General features: G+C 41.0%; 1 protein-coding gene across 3 annotated transcripts in view; it reads right to left on the reverse strand.

The window, feature by feature from the left end:
• The window catches only part of ADD3 (adducin 3), a 96,418-nt gene that overhangs the window by 50,174 nt on the left and 25,566 nt on the right, over window positions 1-20,678 (reverse strand). For 2 of the 3 annotated variants that reach the window (XM_082765039.1, XM_082765035.1), the window contains exon 2: window positions 11,446-11,491. The gene's annotated coding sequence lies outside the window, so the exon portion shown is untranslated. Of the gene's footprint in view, window positions 1-11,445; window positions 11,492-18,025; window positions 18,116-20,678 lie in introns of those variants that run through there. The other variant, XM_082765036.1, reaches the window with a different exon arrangement.

Consider the following 20,678-nt stretch of genomic DNA (forward strand, 5'->3'; position numbering starts at 1 on the left):
CAGATCAACGTTCAGCTCTTTTTTCAGTTACTTATCTTTTCAAATATCATCAGCAACTTTATATACAGTTGAAATGCAAATCCTTCCTGCTCATGGTGATAAGCAGCTGAAAAAAATCCTCATGGCAGACAGCCTTATTGCTCTGTGCAACTGTTTACTTTTTCAAGGGAGATGTCATGAGAACAAGTGTATCAAGCATATCTTCCTTGTAATCAGGTATTTTTCTCTTTTGCAGAAAATGTAAAGTTCATTAAATGTCTACTTTCTCTTTCAGATCATGAATTCATACACATACAATGACCTAGCAGGAAAAAAATGATGTTTGAATCTATTACAAATTTTTTAACACATAAAAAACGCTTTCAGTCTACACACAAAGTTAGACATCTCAAAGAGGCTGCATCCATGGAAGAGCTAGCACAAAGCCAGAATTAGTCCCAAGAATTTTTTTTTTATTTTTTATTTTTTTAAACCCTTGTACCAGATACAAGGAAGACACTATACCTTATTCATTACGTATCCTCTTACCAAGAAGCAAGATCAGCAGTAACATTTACAAAAAGCCACAGGCATCCAGCCTGACTCATGCCAATCACATCTGAAGACAGCAGAAATTTCAGACTTGGCAGATTTCGTAGGACTCTACTGACCATGCCGCATCCACCACTCACCACAAAGCAAGTTTTACCTACATCTTGCGGTCAGGACTTGACCAAAAGCGAGCAAACACATCTAAATATAGGTTTGCAGTCACATACTATGACCACATATAGGATATTTAAAGTACTCAATATAATACAGTTTATTTCTATCCACTTCTTCTTATGATCTAATTATTCATTGACATCCACGGGTTTTACACAAAGTTATGCTGTGGTATGGCATTAAACTTCTGGTTATTAAGTATGTATATTCTTTGCAGAGAAACATGATTGCAGAATAAATAATTGCGCTTTTGCATTTTAAGATACTGTCAGTTTCAATTCTACAGGCTGAAGGAGCAGACAAGAACCAGCAAATTGCACGTCCACCATAAGACTGAAGAGCATCAACCTATTTGAAGTGTACACGTTCACTTTTCCCAAACCACACAATAAATGATATATGCCCACATATTTACCAATTCTGTGGGGTTTATTTATTTGTAATGATACATACCAACTCACCTGTATAGACTCGCTGGCCTGTGGTACTTTGACTATTTCTGGAATGCTTTTAAGATACTGAAATTGTGTTTGCCTATTTCCATACCTCTGATCCTGAGGTAGCTTTAAGCAATGGATCTCAGTTGCTAGATCAGCGTTTTCACTTGGAGTTACCTTACAGTCTCTTGGGCAAATATTGTCTGCTCCTGGGCAATTAGCTACTTTTTTTCTTCTTCTCTCTTTTTTTTTTTAAAAAAAAAAAAAAAAAAAAAAAAAAAAAAAAAAAAAAAATTTTAAGTCTCTTCTAACAACTTTTCGGTATGAAATCATTTCTCAAGATTCAACTGCAAAGTTCCTGCACGAAGACTTCCCAGGGAAGTCAACTTGCATACAAATCACCTAGCTTTCATTCTGCGCCTTATCTTCTCTGGGCTCTCCTTTCACACTTGGGCCATCCATCAGCTCTCCAGCCTGTCTGGCAGGACTTCCATTTCCTGCAAGTATCTGAAATGATTCAATATAAATGATTTATCATAGGCTCTCATGTCTTTAGTGAATTGTTTCTCAGAATATCTTTTGGCCAGCCTCATTATACTTTAAAATTTAATTTGAGAGAGGGTATTTTTTTTTCCTTTTTATTTTCTTTGTTTGAACACAGCTTCAGCTTTTGAAAGATGTCTTCTTGTTTCTAATAGATTCCTTAACTCTGCCATAAAACCATCCTTGTCTCTTACAAATAAAAAGTGGCAAGAGCAGAAAAAAATGGAATATGACATATTTGATATAGGGCATGTATTTTATCCAACCTCTAATACGCTGCTTTACTACCTGTGAGATTCGATTTCCTTACAACCAGCTTCCTCATTTTCATCTATTTTTTTTTTTTTTTCCCTAAATTAAGAACTCTACCATATTGAACCTTCTGGTTATTTCTGCAAAGATGGTGAATTACAGTCTATAACAGCCACAGATACAACGTGAGACCAAGCACTTGAAATCACAGCCCATGAACACAGGATCAGATCAAACTGCTCCCTGTCCTGCAGGTTCTTTGATCAGCTGCACCCCAAAGCACCCTTTTGGCCCAAAATATCACTCTTTGTTTTGAGTGAGCAATGAGTGAGCAATACTAGCATTTTTCATTGTACAGAATTAGAAGTGTAACTCATTACTGAAACAAATGCTCTGTTTCACCTTGAGGCTTTCTTCAACGTCCAGAAGCTGTCTATCAACAGTCACCTCTGCCTTGCAATTATGGGATTTCTTCCGACCATCAAGTTCTGACACATCTATGGCCTCGCTAAAAGACACACATCACCATTTTTAATTATTTCTTCCCACTGGCATTTTGTAAAACCTTCAGGTGGGAGAAAGCATTTATTTGGTCTATCTGTAGACTCTGTGTGCTTTGTCTCTCTCACTCTTCATCCCATCTGAGCTGATTTTTGCTAATCTGCACCTTTATCATTGGAAGATTATTCCCAATTTCACTCCTAGAAGGCAGGACACGCCAAGCTGACTTCACCAATAGCTGACTTCCTCTCCCCCTTAAGTTTGAAAACTTGTCCATGAGCTTCTAAAATGTCGAGTACCTTTTGTTGATTCCTTGTTGATTTAGCACGAGGTTGTCCTTCCTTTTTCAGATCTTTTGATTGAGTTTTTCCTCCTATTCATAATTGAACAAAAGCCTCTTTTCTCCATGCTTTTTCACAACCACAAACCAAATGTGTCTCTGCCTCAGCAACAGTTCATACACGATCCTGGGAACACCTCAGACCACTTCCCCAAGGGTTCCTGCATACATTTGACTTTTGAAACTCTGTCCTACCTGTACTGCTGGTCCCTGGCTCCTTCCCAGACCTTCAGAAAGATCTGTTGAGTTTCCTCCTGAGGTCTAGGATCATTGCAACCACAGGTCTTCCTTCTCCCTAGCACACCTGATAACCAACTCACCCACTGTAGCCTGACTTGTCTTTAATTTGGATGTGACTTGCCAGTTACCCTGCTTCTACTTAAATTATTTGTCCCAATTACATATCTTAATCGCAACTGCTTACATGGAAAACAATGGAAGCACTGGTGTGTACATGGCAGGGAGCACAAGTGTGCAGGGAGCCGCTTCAGCCACAGTTCGAGTATCTTTGCAAAAAATGACTAAATCTGTCTACTATTGGAGCTATCCAATTTTCAAAGCTCCACTTCAGTTCAGCACCTCTTTACCCTTGCCATACTGATTGCAAGTACTAATTTAAAGAGAACATCATTACACAATTCCAGCTGTGCTTCTGTAAATTATGAGCTCAACCCCAATGGCCAGGGACTAAACACCCTGATGAAGGTGTTTTTGCAGTAATTCAAGTGTTTAGGGATAAGTAAACTAATTATCAGTTGTGGAATTTAAATATGATCACTGAAGGATGAAACTACTACTGACAAAAAGGACATATTAAATGTTTTTCTCTGCCTTGCTGTACTGGATGAACAATTCCTGCTGTACTCACTTCAAAGACGACAAGGTCATTTTTACAAGAACTGCCAAGATCATGATCAAATAAATTCGTGAAGATACCCTAATGTACAGTTTATAGTTCTAAAAAAGCAACAGGAAGTTAGTTTCGACTTTAAAAGCTTACTGGAAACGGCGGGTTAAAGAAATAAAATTAAAAACAACACTGATAAGCCAAAAGTATAATATTTCCAGCCTTATTTCTCCCACAGATTACTTCTGTCTACTAAAAATATTAGCATTGCATTCACCTGTTCATATTGATAGGTCTATCCACGAAGTGCTTGCAATATTCTAATTAGCTACAGGGTCCTGTGAAAGTCTCAAAGCTATGCAAAATTTAAAAATATCTTCACATTTTACCAACTCTTGCTCTTGGGTTTTACTCTGGAAAGACTGTAATGGGCACACCGGTGTTTGTGTCAGACATGGAAAAGTCTCGAAAAGGCTTCAACTAGCAGAGGTGGGAGGCTGACATGGGAACTGTCAATAGAATTTGCTATACTAGAGTCCAGTTACCAACGTCCTGAAAGCAACACTGATATTTTCTGAGGCTACTTCCTCCTGCAAGCTTGAGACTGGTATCAACAGGCTTCCTCCTTTAAGAGCATTCATAAACTTACCTCCTTCTGCTCCTTCACAGGAGCATGCCAGTGCTCCTAATATCATTTATTCACAATTTTATAACCAGCCTTGTAACTCTTGTGGTTTTTATTATTTTTTATACTTTTTTTTTTTTTTTAAATAAGGATCACATATCCAAAGAATGCAAACAATGTAAACAAAGGGGCTTGTTTTGCTGCTCAGTAATTACATTTGGGGTCTTGGACTGCTTTAGCTTAGAAGAACTAACTTAACCTTAATTTGCAGCCTACATCAAGTATAATGGGTCTATGACATCCTTACAGTTAAGCACAGACCTAAGATCAAAACAAACAGATTTGATTCATCAATCGTAAGTCATCATTTTTATGCTAACCTTAATTCAGCAGCATGGATAAATTATACTTAAAATCCAAAGTTCTAATTGCAGTTAATTCCAAACACCCATATAGATAAACCTCAATCTGAATGGTTTGATGCAAAATCCTGTGTTTGCTTCTCCATACGGAAGCATTGACACCACGCAATAGCAGCAACTGTTGACCACTAAAAATGATTCCATAATACAGACTGAGCATAAAAAATGGACTCACACTCACTTTACATCAGAGATATTTTTCCCCCCATCCTCTCTTCACCAAGACTCTCATCAGCTTAAAGATAACACAAGACAAGTCACGTTTCCTAGCACCCTGTGCTGATAACAAGCAGAGGCTACAGCCTTGGAAAAACTCAGCTAACAGCACAGGCCCTTTAGGAGCAGAATTAAGAGAGCCTCAGCTGCAAACCGCTCGACTGGCATTGTTTTACCCTGATATGCCGGGGTACACACTAAACCATGTCTTAAAACTCGGTCCACATTTAACAAAGTTGAATGCAAGATGTTCTCTGTGAAGAGTGACTGCTCGTTCGCAGAATGACAGAGCCCTCCTGTTGTTACAACTGAACTGTTGGGAAGTAAATCCAGCTTCAGCTGAGGCGCAACAAAAAGCAGAGTGTTTATTAAACTGACTTTCTAAATATCAACATTTGCTAAGAAGGTCAGCGGTACTATATACAGTGCAATGCACAAAGGGAAAAGAATAATCCTAAAAAGACAGGCTGTTGTTGAAATTATTAAATCAGTATCGAGTGGATGGAAGTTTTAAGGCTTATAATTATTTTGGAAAAAGTTCAACTTTTAAACACTCATTCTTCATTCATTCCACTCAGCTTATGAATAAAGCCAAACCAGACTGGGTTGCTAAAAAACAACCCAACAATCTCCACTGTAAGTCACAATGATGAGCTGATACATATCTAGCAACATTTTTTTATGCTCATAAAAAGATACGGTATTTTTAAGCCATCAAGTACAGGCTTGCTCCTGGACTAAGGAGCATTTTAAAAAATAAGCGTGGTGTGGCTGAGATAGGGTGACATTTAAATTTCATTAATAGTTATAATGCTAGCAAAATGGAATGATTTTACCTTTTGGAAACAGTATCTAGATCTGTCTTTTTTCAGTTATAAGCCTATTGATTTAACGTATGCCAATCTGCAATGCTGAATGAAAATTTTCAGCTTCAATTCCAGCATCACATAGAAACAGCTGAAAATCTGATCAGCATGTCACAAGCTAGTAATTATATCACCTCATTTTTCCAGAGCTGGTCTTCATTAATTCATCATTAACAGGGTAAGATAACACAGTCTGTGCTACTAACTTTTAACAGCCTGCTCTCATCAACTGAAAAAGCAGAAAACCAACAAGTTTGTTCAAAATAGTTTTTTTGTTTTGGTTTGTTTTTTTGTTTTGTTGTTGTTGCTTGGTGCAATCCAGAGCTCCACTGCTTCCCTCCCACTGCTCGGCTGCATTCCCTCCCTGCAATTCCCTCTGGAAACGACAGCCAAGCTCCCCCGATCCCAGTGCAATCGGATACTTTCCATTCATGCTGTCCTCTTCCTCTTCCCGCCTAGCATGAAACTGCTTTATTGCACAGCCCAAGGAATTTGACAGGGAATGAGATATAGAAACTTATCAGCTGCCAGAAAACTGCTTCCAAGATAGGGGCATAGGAAAGGGAAGGGGAAAAGAGTGGTGAGCCATCCAGAGCTCTTCAACACCTTCCAGGTACTTGTGGAAAAAAAGCGCAGTGCCCATGGTTCAGGATTTTAACTTACTGAAAATAATGCCTTTGAAAGACATATTGTCTTTTTCCTAAGTCCACAACAGGAATACTATCTAAAGAAATCCTGCACAAAGCCTAGATCAGCTACTAAGACTTTAGAAGGCTGCATGAATTTGGTTGTCTTCCTTGCAACCATGGATTGCGGACACAGCAGCAATTCTAGAAGTACCCTGGGTTGATGCTTTCTCCTCTTGTACTTTAAAAGCTTCCTCAGCCTCCACTGTTAAAGCTTTTCTCTTACAGCTTTCCACTGCAGTGAGAGGGGGGTTAAGTTTAGCCAAGTCTTGCCAGAACAACTTTGACATTGGATCTCTTAAGACAGAAAATCTTCAGCTTGGTGCTGAAGAAAGAACCAGCTCCTACTTTTTAAATGACAATTCCTGTTGAAGCTGATGTTTCTCAAAGACCTAAATCACACAATCTTTTCATACGTGTAATAAAGCAACAGGAACTACATACAAAAGAAGTGCTTTTTCATGAGAAAGGCAACAACTGCAGAACGGTCGAACAGGATCTCCCTTTGTCTTTTTTATATTCTCTTTGATTACTTTAGCTTGCACAATATATATCCCACACCGCGTTTCATTTGTTTACGAGTATCTGGGCAGAGCTCCAGCGCTTTGATGCAAGCGGTCAGAGGGAACAGCTGAGTTCAGCGTGAGCGCTGCCACCAGCGGGGAGGGCTGGAGAGGTGGAGGAGGTACAGCACCAGCATCACGTCCAGCACAGCACGTGGCTGCCACCAGCCAAGCAACAGGGACCGAGCTCCAAAACGTTTCTTCAGCTGAACGGGAAAGCAGTCCAACAAGTGAGGAGCTCCAGTTCCAGAGAAGTACAGAAAATACAGTTGTCTTCACGCCCCATACAGATCTCTTTTTCCATTCTAAGTGGAAAAAAATGCAGACTGCAGACACAGTATGAACAAATATTACTGTCAGCAACTACAAATATTTAGTGAGAAGGTTAACCCAAAAGACTTTCCTGCTCTGAAACCTCTCATGCTAAAAAAAAAATAAAATATCTTCAAATTGATTCATGGCAGAGAATGAGACATTCCGATTACAACATTATTTTATGTGCGCAAGCCCAACTGCATGTTTAGTTTTGTTTCTGTTAATGGACTGACCAAGTAACTTATTTTCGCAAATATTTATTGGGAAGGGTCATTTAAGGCAGAGCTGCACTTGTACCCATATCCTGCTTCATTATTCACGCAGATATGACTATCAAGCCGCTGCTGTTTGAAGAGCCCTACCTGGGAAGTGGCCCAGATGACAAAAGTGCCCAAACCAAGGAGGCTCACCCTGGGCTCAGCACTCAGTGGGGACAAGAAAGTCACACCGAGCAGGAGGACCCCAGGCCTCTGAGATCCTACGGTACAGCTGGGAACTGATGGAAGGAGGTGATCAAGCTTTTCACATTGGCCTGAAATGGCATGTATCCAGCAGTAAGCACTTATTAAGCAGTTTCCATTGCTCCAGCCTGGGAAGGGGTGAGGTTAAATGGATTTTGAGTCAATGGTCGTCACAACTGCTGGCCTGGGAGGGTGAGGGCTGGTAGGAAAATGGAGATCATGCTTTGCAATGTAAGAGACAGATGAGTCAAAAGATGTACGAGTCAGAAGTTGTGTTGGGTGAAAAAAAGCACTCAAGTACATGCTTAAAATAACCCCACGAGCAACATCTAGTCCCTGTGTGGGCTCTGAAGGCCCAGGGCTCAACAGCACAAAGCCCGCAGCAGCCGGGTTAGAGGCACAACCTTCACCTGCACCGTCACAGTCACCCTGCAGACAGGGCCTGGACCATGAGTGAAACTGAGACACAATAGACTGATACTTAGGGAGGTTAGAGACAAAAAGTTTGGTCAGCTCCAACTTCGGTAATAAACAGAAATGTTTCGGTAGTTGTCCTAGCCTGCCCTGCATTGACTTCTTCCTCAGTGCTGGGTGTAAGGTGATTTTAGAGCTTTAATTTCTAGCAAAACTAGCAATGCCACTTAGAGCCTAGAAACACGCTTCTTATGAGACAGACTGAAAAAGCATAAAACCCCCACAGATTCACAAGCATCTGCCCTTCCTCACAAGGACCATGCATGCAGAGGTGAGCAGGCAGCCCAAAAGTTAAGGATCAACTCCCAGTTTTATCTGACCAGGTTAAATGCTTCTGGGGATTGCTGCTGGCCTCTCTGCACTTCAGGGCCAGGATGACTTTCTTTTCTTTTCAAACAAAAAAAGCAATTTAGGCAAGAAATTTGAACACAGATTTACATTCATCTTCCATCTGACTATATTTTTGTACTGTTTGCTTTTAGCTCGATCCCCAAACAAAGCAGGAAATAAGAAGCTGTGTTCTCCTATTGCTACAAGGCGGTGCACCAGCCTGGAGTTATTGAGCAAACCCATAAGCCCCCCAGGTTACATTCTTCCTGCACCTGCCGCCTTGCCTTTCAAGTGAGCCCTGCTCTTATTAAAAGGATCAGAGGCTGTCCTCAGGCATCCCCTTTCTTTGAAGCAGCAGCCCCAGCTCCATTTTAAGGAAAGGACCGCTTGGTTCAGACCTTTGCCAAACAGCACGACAGGTTTAAACAATTACTGAAGACAGTGCATTTGGATTCCAAGCTCCTCTTGCTCAGTCTCTAGTTTTAAAAATAATATTTTTCTTTCTGCTAGGGCACTCCTGAAATAAGTGCTCCAAACAGCAATGATCCAAAAGGCATTATGGAAAAAAAAAAAAAAAAATCAAAGCTGTGACATGGGTTATCAATAAAGAATCTCGTCCGACATGGAAAAATGAAAAATATTTGTTATTTTTCAGCAACCAGAAAGACAGTGGTGAATCCTGACAGCTTCAGACAGAAGGGAATAATAGCTCCTGGGATATGTTACCCAAATGAGCAGCAGCAGAGAAGGGAGAAGGATCCTATAGTTTCCTTTAAAACCGAGTGATTAGCAGTGTTTCCTTAAACTGCTGGGAAAGTCTGCAGCCTGGAGCCAGCCACATGTTACTTATCAATGCTTCGAATGCAGGGCTAGTAAAGAAAGACCATGTCTGGTTCCTTTTGCAATAGGGAAAAACTCTTTTGAAGTCTTTTAGAGGGACTGACGAGGGAGAAAGTGTCAGGAAAAGGATCTGACAGGTTTTGCACAGTCATGGGCAAGAAGACGTCTGGAATAAAATCTCTTGTCTAAATTGGGCAAGGAGATAGAAACCTCTCCTTCAGCATGGAGACGCCAGATAAAAACGTCTGAGGCTCGCCTGTATCTCTTTTCCAGTTGCACACAAATTCCTTCCCGTGCTTTCTGCCAGCTCCTGTCTTACCCAGAGCCTGGGGGCGCCTGCGCTGGGGAGCACAGCGCCTACGGCACAGACAGACAGCCTGCCGAGCCCCTGGGAACTGCTGGAGCTTTGAACACCCCAGGTACCATAGAAGGCCTTGCTTAAAAAGGTGGAAGAGAGCAAAGAAGGGACTCCTTAGTCCCTCAGCATTTCTTGAAATAAAAGGTACCTCCAATGAATACGCTGATGATGCCACGGCTTCACTGCTCTGGGACAGGATTTCTCTGTGTTGCCAGTTCTGTGCCAGCAACTAAGCAGAGCAATTTTGCACCGCCTGCCATGTAAGTGTAATCACCCACTGGCAGGCCAAGAACTGGACACCTTTCATTTTTACCAGCACTGTAGGCTGCTCTGCCCTTCTCTCAGCTTCCCACCCTCTGCGGACACCACTCAAAAGGAAAACACACGTTATTTTTTCCCCAATCGCAAAGCCAAAACAAATGCTTGATGTAATCATTCTCTAAAAACTCTATTGGAAGTAGAAATTTGAGAGATTACTTCTGTATGAACCGTACTCTTGCCTGTATCAGACTTTTGTATGTGGCGCATGAACAACCTACACAGCTATAAATACATTCACCTAGCATAAACTCCTGAACAGGGCAGAAAGCTGCAGAGCTCACTACAACAGCATTCCTAAGTAGCAATTTCACGTATTCTTATGGGAAGAAGACAGCTTTGTATCTCAGCACTATTCAGTTTGAAGAGCATGGAAGGATGCAGTAAGCTCTTACTTAAAAAATGTCTGCTTTACATTTTGACTTCTTCCTTGCTTCTGCCTCAGCCCTGCATTTGCAAGGTGTTCCTGTGCTTCTGTCGAAGAAATTATGTTCCAACTAAACGTATAATCAATGGACAGAAATAACTTTGTTGTACTCTTTCATCTCCAGTTTCTTCTTTATGCACATGAATTTATTTGGGAAGAAGAAATTCAATAGCATCTGCTATGGCTCTATCTGCTTATCCACTCACTCCCCTCTCTTTCCAAAATCATGACAAATAAAGGAGATAAACTTTCTCCAACTAAAAAAAAAAAAAAAAAGAAAGGAAATCCATAAAGCATTGTGAGAATGTTTGCTGCCTATTATTATGAAAGTGAGGAACACAATATTGTATATCCTAGCCATAGCACAGTAACACTTGTAAGTCAAAATAGAAGTGTCTGGAAAAGGTATAAAAACTGAAGAGTTCCTAACTTGTAAAATATCAGCTACTGCTCAGCTTTTGCAGACTTCATACTCCTCCTTTTGCAGCTTTAGGAATCATACAAGTAACAGTTAAATAAAGTGCTGAATTTTGTTAATTACCGTGACAAAGGGCCAAGCTGCAAGCATTGCCTTTGCTCAGCTGGGATGGTTGGACCAGTGGGCAGCACCCAGCTGGAGGCCATCTTGCTGCCCATGCACATAGGAAGCTCTGTGTGCCCTTAAAGCAAGTGTTAGGCAGTGCTGTGCAGGCTCCAGCACTCATCCCAAAGCTAATGCACAGCTTCTCCCCACAAAAGTATTTTACACAACCGTAGTGAGATTAAAAAGCACAGATAAAAACCACAATTGCTTCAATAAAGCCACTTTAAAGTGGCAGCTTGCTAATTCAGTTATCCCCCACCCCCCAATTAAAATCATTACACTAAATGACCAGCAAGAACACAGCCAAGAATTCACGTAATAAAATGTTTTGGGTACCTTGATTTTTTTCCACAGCTCTCCTTGCTCTATTAATGCAGTTGACCTGTAAAGTAGAAAAAAAGATTAATGACTTGTGGTAGGCTTTTCAGTATTACTGGAATATGCTGTACACTTAAAACTTTAGAAATCATTAACACTACATTAGGTTTCTTGAACTCTTTTTTAGAATATTTAATTTAATTATGTTTTACTTTGATACCATACAATGCATTCTTCATTAAAATAATAAATCTCAGCACAGGGAAGTCTCATTTAAGAGTGCCTGGGTGGGGAACCCAGCCATGTGCCTCATGCACAGCGGGCTGCAAACAGAAACCAAACCCAGCTACCTGCTGAATTTTGTAAAATAACCCCCATATTCTGTAATTCCTCCCCAAGCCAGCAGCTGAACTTCAGAGCAGCCAAATGCCTGCTGAGCTGCTGGGCGGGCAGACCCTGACCAGGGTGGGAAGCAGGAGAAAGAGAAGCACAATCAAGAACACAATTCCCCTCTTTGAAGGCAGGCAGCTTCATAGCTGCTGGCATGCAAAGTTCACACGGCAACCACCGCCTCTCCCTGACCCCTTCCTACCACCGAGCAGCTATGGGTTTCCCTCTCGCCTTCATCTTTTAACATGAAAGTAAAACGAGTAAATAAAATAGCGATTGTTTGCTTTTATCATCTTTTGTCTTCTCAGTCTTTGAGCATAAACTGTCTCCAGTCAAACCCAACAAAATCTATTTCCATCACCTTCCCTTTTCCCTTAACCACTCCTCTGAGGAAAAACAATTATTTCCTGGTGGATGGAGGCCAGGCTCCTTGATTTCATACACGCATACAGAACACGTGCTTTTATTAATTTTAATTAAAAAGATCGACTCATCGTATATTAGACTTTTTATGCCTTGTGACATTGAGCTCTACCGTCAGGCACAGATGGTGCTTCTTTCTAACCAGCTAACCATTTGTATTTATCTAAATTGAAACAAATTTAACCATCACCAGCTTTGCCTTGTTACTCCTCCAGGACTTGAACACTGTATCCTCAAGCATTACAGGTTTGGTCTTCTGAGTACATACAAGTACTTCAACAGTTTCAACACTTCAGCCTAGCCCTTTCTCCTTTACTGAAGTGTGTGGATTATCCAGTGCTGTTGTGGTTTCAACTTCACAGAACTGACTTCAAAGAAGAAGTGCACAAAAAGTAAGTAGAACGATACAAAACTAATGTAAGGCACTGCTGTCACAAGATATTCACAGTCTACTTTCCCTACATTACTGTGTTAGAGAAAGCTAGTTCCCCACTCACTAGAAAAATAAACGTTGCAAAAAGAAACTCTGGCGTTGTTTTCAGCCAGTTTGCACTCAGGAGCAAAGGACGTGCTGGCACTCAGCATTACCCCAGGTAAGCAGCCACCACTGGAATTCCCCTGCCTTCAAGGACAGCAGGAGCATGAGCCGGGGGCAGGCCTGGGGCATGTTTGCTCCTCACCGAGCGCACCCAGGGACCCATGGCAGCGGCTGGGGAGGGCAGGGGACACGGGCTGGCACCAAAAAGCACCACGTTACAGCCAGAGCACTCCACAGCAGCAGGAATTTAGACACTTGAACGTGGCCATTTATTCTTGGCATGAGTACGGTTTATTTTTCATCTACTTCACGCTGCTGGAGATAAGGGAATGCTATTTCTATGTGAGCTCCTGATCAGTTATTTTAAGCGTAGCTGTCACCGGCAAGAGGAGATGTTGTGTTGTAGGCTGGCAGCTGCTCTGTTAGACCTCAGTGCCCTCCTCGGCTCCGTCAGCCCAGGGCCCAGTGGCCCTTATGGTGGTGGTCAGCATGTTTTAGTCCCCTGGAGTCCACAGTACCCACCACGGGGCCAGCATGAGCTCTGGCAAGCAGTGGCCAGGCTGTGCCCCCACCTTGGAGGCCAGAGACCCTACAGCTGTCAGCAGAAGGGAGCAGGGAGGAAGATGGCTAGAGCCATTATGCTAGTAACATCACAGGCCCCTGAGCAGATGCTTTTCCTGCTGCTTGTCACCAGCTCTTTGCTACCAGCCATTTCTTCTCCTTCACATCCCTGCTCCTCAATAGCACTGCACACATTTTCATAATCTCTTCCCCTCTCCCCAGTTTAAAATTCCCATAATCAAATAAAGAAAACCCTCAACAACTGTAATAGTACCACAACATTGGTGTCATGTCCTAATTCACTCTGCTTAATCGATCGGGGTCTTCTCATCCTACCCTACCACTCCCGCGGCATGGTTGAGAAACCCTCTGGTGTAGGCACTGACCAGCAGTTGGCTTCGCTGAGCTTAGCACCGCTTAAGACATGCATGAAGCTTTCTTCACTAGAGTAAAGATTAATTAAATGCCTCTACAGCCAAAATGAAATTGCACATCTAATACCGAAGGATGTAGATCATATCAAGGACAGGGGGAAAAATATCTGCAAAAGGACTAAGAGTCATACAGTAAACATCATCTCAAAGCCAGCTCTCAATTCAGGGAAAATGAAGACATTCTTGGATGAATGGGCTAGGAAGAGAGATTGATTTTAACTTGAGATATGACAGCGGTAAGACAAATATTGAACATGAGCAGCTTCAGAAATTTGGAATACATCTGAATGAATGCATATGTCAAAAATTAGACATATTACACAAATCCTAACAGGATATTGAAAACACAAGTACACATTAAATGTTAGAAGCCTTCAGCCTGCAAGACAAATGGATTTGTGTGTCAAAGATGCCATTTCTCTTCTCGAGAATTAAAGTGAAAGCCACTTGGTTATTTGAGAGCTTTCCCCTGCTCACTCAGAGAAAGAAGTAATGTTTTAGAGCTGCATCCAGAAAGTATGAGTAATCACAATGATGGATAGTCAAGGAACTGATGGGATATCCCAAAGAAACATCCTCTGGAATGAAAATATAATCTTCAACTACTCACATTATAATGGTTGATCAGCGCATATTAAGAAAATACACTTCTGGTTTGAATCCAAACCTTGAGTGTAGAAAGCAAAGCCCTAGTAAATATTTAAGAGAATTTTGAGTTCTGAACTGAAGAGCTGGCAACTTTCCCCCCCCCCCTTTTTTTTTAAATAACAAACAAAACCATCAAAAGATTGTGCAACTCTAAAAGAGCCCTTAAGGAAACAATTGGGAATTTTTCATAACATGGTATTTCCTTATACCACTGACCACAGGAATGCAAACAGTTCCACCAAACAGAGATTTCTTCATAGGAAACAACTGACAATCTAACCATGTTTGCATCTTTTCCACTCTCAGCTCTCAGCATACAAAATAGATGACATAATAGGATACAGAAGTGGTGTACAATCACTATCAGGGCCATGAGACTTCTCTACTTAAAGCTCAGCAACTGAGAGGTATACACAAATATACTTCCAGAAGGTTAGAGAGAGAACTTCGGTTGTATTATTGAGCATCATTGCCTAATGATTATTATTTTTTTTAATTGCAATTTCTACTCCTTTGTTGGATTTCACCAAAATATACCTCTCTCAACCAGAAACCCCAAACCTCAACTCTATTATCAGTAAAAAGACTCAGTCCTGCAGCATTCCCTGACAGCAAGATGGGGAATGCCAGTGAGGAGCTTTGCTATGAAAACCTGGGTGGTTACTTGAACAGTGGATGAAAAAAGCACTAATGGTAGTATACCCCTCGCACCCTATACAGTATCTCCTACGTTAGCCTAATGAATAGATTTCCGCTACAACTTCTCAGTTCACAGTTGTTTCAATAAAGCTTATCACCACTACAAATCATCCCTGAAGGAAGCCAAAAAAAAAGCATATGGGAATGTGCAATGGCACTTCCAGTACTAGAGATCTACTGGCCTTCAGACCCTGTGTGATGATAGCAAGCATCAGAGACACTCCAAGGGAAATGCAAGACAGGCCTCACAAAAGGACTAGATTTTCTTGACAGCTAATTAACAAGTTACTCTATCATGGAAAAAGCAATTAACACCCTGTGCTGAGCTTCATGTAGAGAAGAGAGAAAAAGAGGAGAAATGAACATAAGCAGTGATAAAACCAGAGAGTATCATCAGAATTCAGAAAGGTACCAGGAATGCAAAGAGGTACTGATCATCACCACCCTGACAAATATCTGTCATCACAAATTTGCAACTCAATTAAGTGAAGATTTTAATCAGGGCTACAACTGAATTTAATTTCTCTCCACTGCAGCTGAAGGAAAGCAAGTGGAAAAAGTCATAAAAACAGAACAAAAACAAAATGTGCTACAAAGAGCCCAAATTATTTTCAGAAGGAAAAAAACAAAGCAAACAAAACTCATGAAAGACAGAAAGCTTGATGTTTTTAGTGCGCCAGACAAGTCAACTCAAGAAGTTTGGATGGTATGAAGACAGACAAATGCCTCAACTTCAGACAGAGATGTTAGAAGAATTTGCTTGTGTAGGAGGATTATTACACCAGTACTCAAGAAATCCACTCTTAGAATGACAAGATTGGAAATTTTGGAATGCCCCATTTTTGAATTAAACAGATCATGGAAAAAAATGCTCAATGCTTCTCAGAAAGGAGGAAGGGATATGGCTCTGTCATCCAAGGAGGCCCACAGGGCCAGGGAAGACATCTCCACACGAAACACCAAGCATGGCCTTCTTTAAGGAGTTACGACAGTCCCAGCTCACAGCTGGGGAAGGGAATGCTCCCTCTTCTTTTCAGTTATAGTATCAGCTTTACCCTTCAGAGAAGGCCTAAAACACAAAACCCAGACCTGTATTGTGAGTGTTAATAGATGAAATAAGGATTACAGAGTCCCTGGGGATTATAGAAAACCCCGTCCATTGTCAGCATGCTGCTCCTTCAGCCTCCACCAGGCCCTTCATTGCTCACAGAACCCACAATGTAGATATTCTGTGGGGGGATGAACATCAAGGAGAACATCAAAGACACTCAATGTTCAACACTTCTATGACTCATCAGTTTTAGTTCAGAGCTGCCTGGAGCACTAAGTGACTACTACCCTCAATCTACCAAAAAGGGCCTCTGGTCTTAGATAGCTCACCTTCTCTGAAGTTACAAACACATGAGTACTCCCTTCCTTTTTAGTTGATGCTGAAGATCTAAACGTAAAGATTAAAAAAAAAAAGCAACTTGGCTTAATGACAAATAGTACAGCAAAAAATATTTCTCTAGTCATTACCTTAATTAGATAGCAAAATAAAACATCAGCTGATATGTTGAAGTCTGTACTGAGATTTAGAAGACTACTCGAAAGCTATTTTTTTAGTTTTATTACTCTCAGTAACACAGAGGAAAATGAACACTAAAAGCTTTTCAATTTAATCTTACTGATGATGCTATACAGAGAACTACCCTGTGCTTTGACTACCCAAACTATGCAGATTGTAAGGCAAGGCAGTATTTAGAATATACCGCATATTTCCACAATTAGAGCAGAGCAGTATCAAGCTATGCCAGAAATGATTTGCTGGTTCTGATTAAAAACACACAGTTCATTTTTATTTTTACCTACAGTTGCTGCACCAAGATGCATGACCAGAACAGCAAGAAACTACAGAGCAGAGTCCATGTAACACTGCTACTCAGGCTGAGCTTTCACTACTGTCAGTGCAAGCTTTAGCATGAGAAAGTAGAACTTGATTTTAGACAAACGTGACAAAGCTATTTAAGAATTTTTAAAAGGCTTAAATTATGAATTCTGGCTCAGCTAAATACATGTAAATATGAAAATGCTAATTCAGATTTCCCTTACTGTTTGTTTGTTACTCCATTTACCTCGGATCCCACTATAAAAGGCTCAGTGCTCAGCAATTCAGTGTTATAAAGAATACAGCTGCAGCCTAGAATCTATTTTAATTACTAACCATGTTCAAGCAAGTTTGCAAAGATCTTTTCAGGTAGGGTATTTTAAGCACTGCATTATTACTTAAACTTAGTTGATATAAATGCAGTCCAAGTAGTGAAAAGTGGCAGTTTCAGAAATCACCTGAATGGACTTAAGGGTCTGGATGACAGGCACAGCTCTGTAACAGGCGTCCTGCCTGGCCTTGGGAAAATCATTTGAGCATTGCATACCTCTGCCCTGCCTCGCCCCCTTGAAACAAGGTGAAATCCTGACTGAAAGCAGGATTAGTCAAGCTCTATTCATTCACACTTGTGAATATAGTGCATCTCTTTCAGTGACTAGTATTTCAAAACAGACAAAATACAAGTGCTCACTGTTGGCTTCAAGGTCTGTCAAGGGGAGGTGGACTATGCTCCCTCATCCTTAATTACAAAAAAAGAAAAAGCTACACACAATACACACAAAATTTTTCAGTTGTCCCCAAGGTTTGGGTAATCATCACCAAAAAGCCATCTAGCATTTTCCAACTGCTATTTAAAGCCCCTGCCTACCCACCTTGCATCCTGATCTTATTTTCACAGCTTTCTTTGTCCTGTACCACATATATTCTGATATTATGACTCTTTAGACTTTAAATCTCTATTGGAAAAAAAATATATCTTAAATTCTTAAAAAGAAAAGAAGATACAAATGTGAAAGCCCAACATGATTCCTCTCCTACCTTTTGCTATTCCAGGTTTCCTGCTTTCTTCTTGTGCCTGAGACTGAATGGACTGAATTTCCACCAGTCTTTCAGTGTCAACTCCAACTCATTAGCTTTTGCTACAGTCTCATTATGACCACCAGATTTCATCTACTAATATGCTGCACTGCACACTTTAAAAATTGTTCTTGGCTTCTCACCAGAAGCTATCCACCCCAACCACTCCTACCTAGTGGTTTCCAGGACCCTACTCTCAGCAGTGCACAGTTGCTCAAAAATGTCAAGAGTGCTAGAAGCGTGAGGAAATCCCACCCTCCACCCTTCGCAGGTCCGTCCTTTCGTTCTTTGCTCCAACTCCTGCATTCAGTTTTCAATGCACTTACAACAACTTTATCGTTGGTCCTCTTCTGCTATTGCCATGTGTGCTCTTGTCACGAGAACTGCCTATCAGCATTCCTTAGACTAACCTCCTATGCCTGGGAATCACAAATATACTAGTTTGCTCCTAGGAACCAGCCCTGCACTTATTTAGTCCTTTTTTATTCTCAGCCCAACACGTCCTCTGCAGCATCCTCACCTCAAGGAAGGCATGGACATTTCAGGGAGCCAGACTTCTGCCCCTGTGTCTGACATGTGATAATAAGACCAGGACCCTGGTATGTGCATTTGACACGCTGTTCTCATTAGACTTGCACAGAAAAAAACACACTTAAACATTTGCCGTTACAGTACTGGTACAGCAATAATGGTCTGCCCAAGGATAAAAAGCAATGCAAAGTCTGTAGGGAATCTTTTCATACTTTATTTTTTTATTTTTTTTAAAAGTATCAATAAGATCCAACACATTCTCACGTTAGATGTCATTTCAGAGCATGATTTTTGCAAACTGTCTTTGATGTTTTACTGCAGAAAACACCCATTCAGGATGTCTTTACTAGGAAATGATGCGATGCCTGCTAACTCGATGCTTGGACCACCTACGTAGCCATTGATTCCTTTCTAATCCCATCTTTTCCTTTCATATCATGTTCTTATTTTTAAGTCATCAAATCTACAGCAACCCTACACCTGCTCCAGCACGCAGATTTCTCCTCCAGCTCTGATGTGAAAGTGTTTACCCCCATTGTACCTCAGCAGCATTACTACTGAGCGGTTCCAGCAAGGTTACTGTGATTGCACATCTCACTCTGAGACTGTCCGAACTTGTCTCCTACCACACCCAAAACCAGAAAGAGAAAAGAGGAAAGGAAAAGGAAGCCCTGCAGCCACAGACTGGAGGGAAGCCTTTCCCCACACCCCACAGAGCGACTGAGTGCATGGCACAGCCTGCGTGCCTGGTGGTAGACGAGCTGAACACATTTCACAATGTAAACTTCAAGTGTCTGGTGCTATTTTCTTCCAGTAATAATTTCTGGATAAAGTCATAGCTGGATTTGTAACAACAGCACTGCTGCAAAGGTAATAACAGTGTGCACACAGTTCTTTAGATCTTTTTCCTCAGCTACAAAGTACCAAAACACTCATTTGTTGAAACAAACCGTATTTGGAAGTTAAACAAATGATAACTTTAAAACTGACCATCTCCACTGCTGAAAGAAAACCAAAAGAAAAACTGCTTTTATCCATTTTCTTCCTACTTTCTGATAAACAAACAGAAACTTTGCCTCTTCATACACTTTCATTTAACCACTATCATGAAAGGCTCAATCCAGCCCCAAACCTCAGGAAGAACTATACTTTTTTTTTTTTTTTTTTTTTTTTTTTTTTTAAAAAAGTCTGTAACTGCATTTTCATCTTTCACTTGTTCACCTCTGACTTCTACAAAGCTTAATTCATCCAACCTCCACCCTAACCCCTGGGAGCATCTTGTACTTTCCAGCCATCTGGACTGTATTTACTTTACTAAGAAGTTAAATTTGTTCCTGAACAAAGAAAACCCCTTACTATCTTCCTGTCATGTCTGCAGTTATTTTCTAAGTTCTTATTTTCTCAGAAAAAATTATGCCCTCTGGGAAGCTCTCACAATCTTTTCTGTGAGCTCTACTGGGGTCATACAACTTCTTCATTCACCCATTTCTAGGGCTGCTTTTTTTTTTTTTTTTTTGTAAGAAATTTGTATTTTTTCCCCTCGGTTTTCAATCCCTCTGCACAAGAGCCCTTACAAACAGCACTGAACCTCACACACAATAGAGCAGAACGATGGCAGCTGTAGCAAAGCATTCAAAAACCAAATTCACTCAAGTGAAAGTGACAGTTCTGCAAATGAAATCAGCTGTTGCCAAAACATGATCAGAAACAAGTTTTAAAAGCAACACAGACTGAGATTTACTTTCGGAGCCCTACCTACTTCAAGGGCCTTCTGCCACAAGCACCACACTGTGACCCTGTCCCAGCGCTCAGACGCCCACACGTCGATGGAGACTTGCAAAAGTCTCCCCAACTGGTTTTTAAGCATCAGCCACATGTTCTTAAAAACCGCCTGCTTTTATCTGTTTTTATCTGTGCTGCTGTAAAATTCTTCCCTTTTAGTACTTTTTATAAGCCTATTTTTCAAGGCACACTATCTTTTTCTATCAAAGGTAGCCAGCTACAGCTTATCATTAAAAGCTATTTTGCAGCTTTCCTCTACCCCTCTTGACAGGCACGAGAAATCTGCATTAAGTTTCAATGA

Source organism: Aythya marila (genome assembly GCF_965140915.1).
Source record: "Aythya marila genome assembly, chromosome: 7".
Lineage (NCBI taxonomy): Eukaryota > Metazoa > Chordata > Aves > Anseriformes > Anatidae > Aythya > Aythya marila.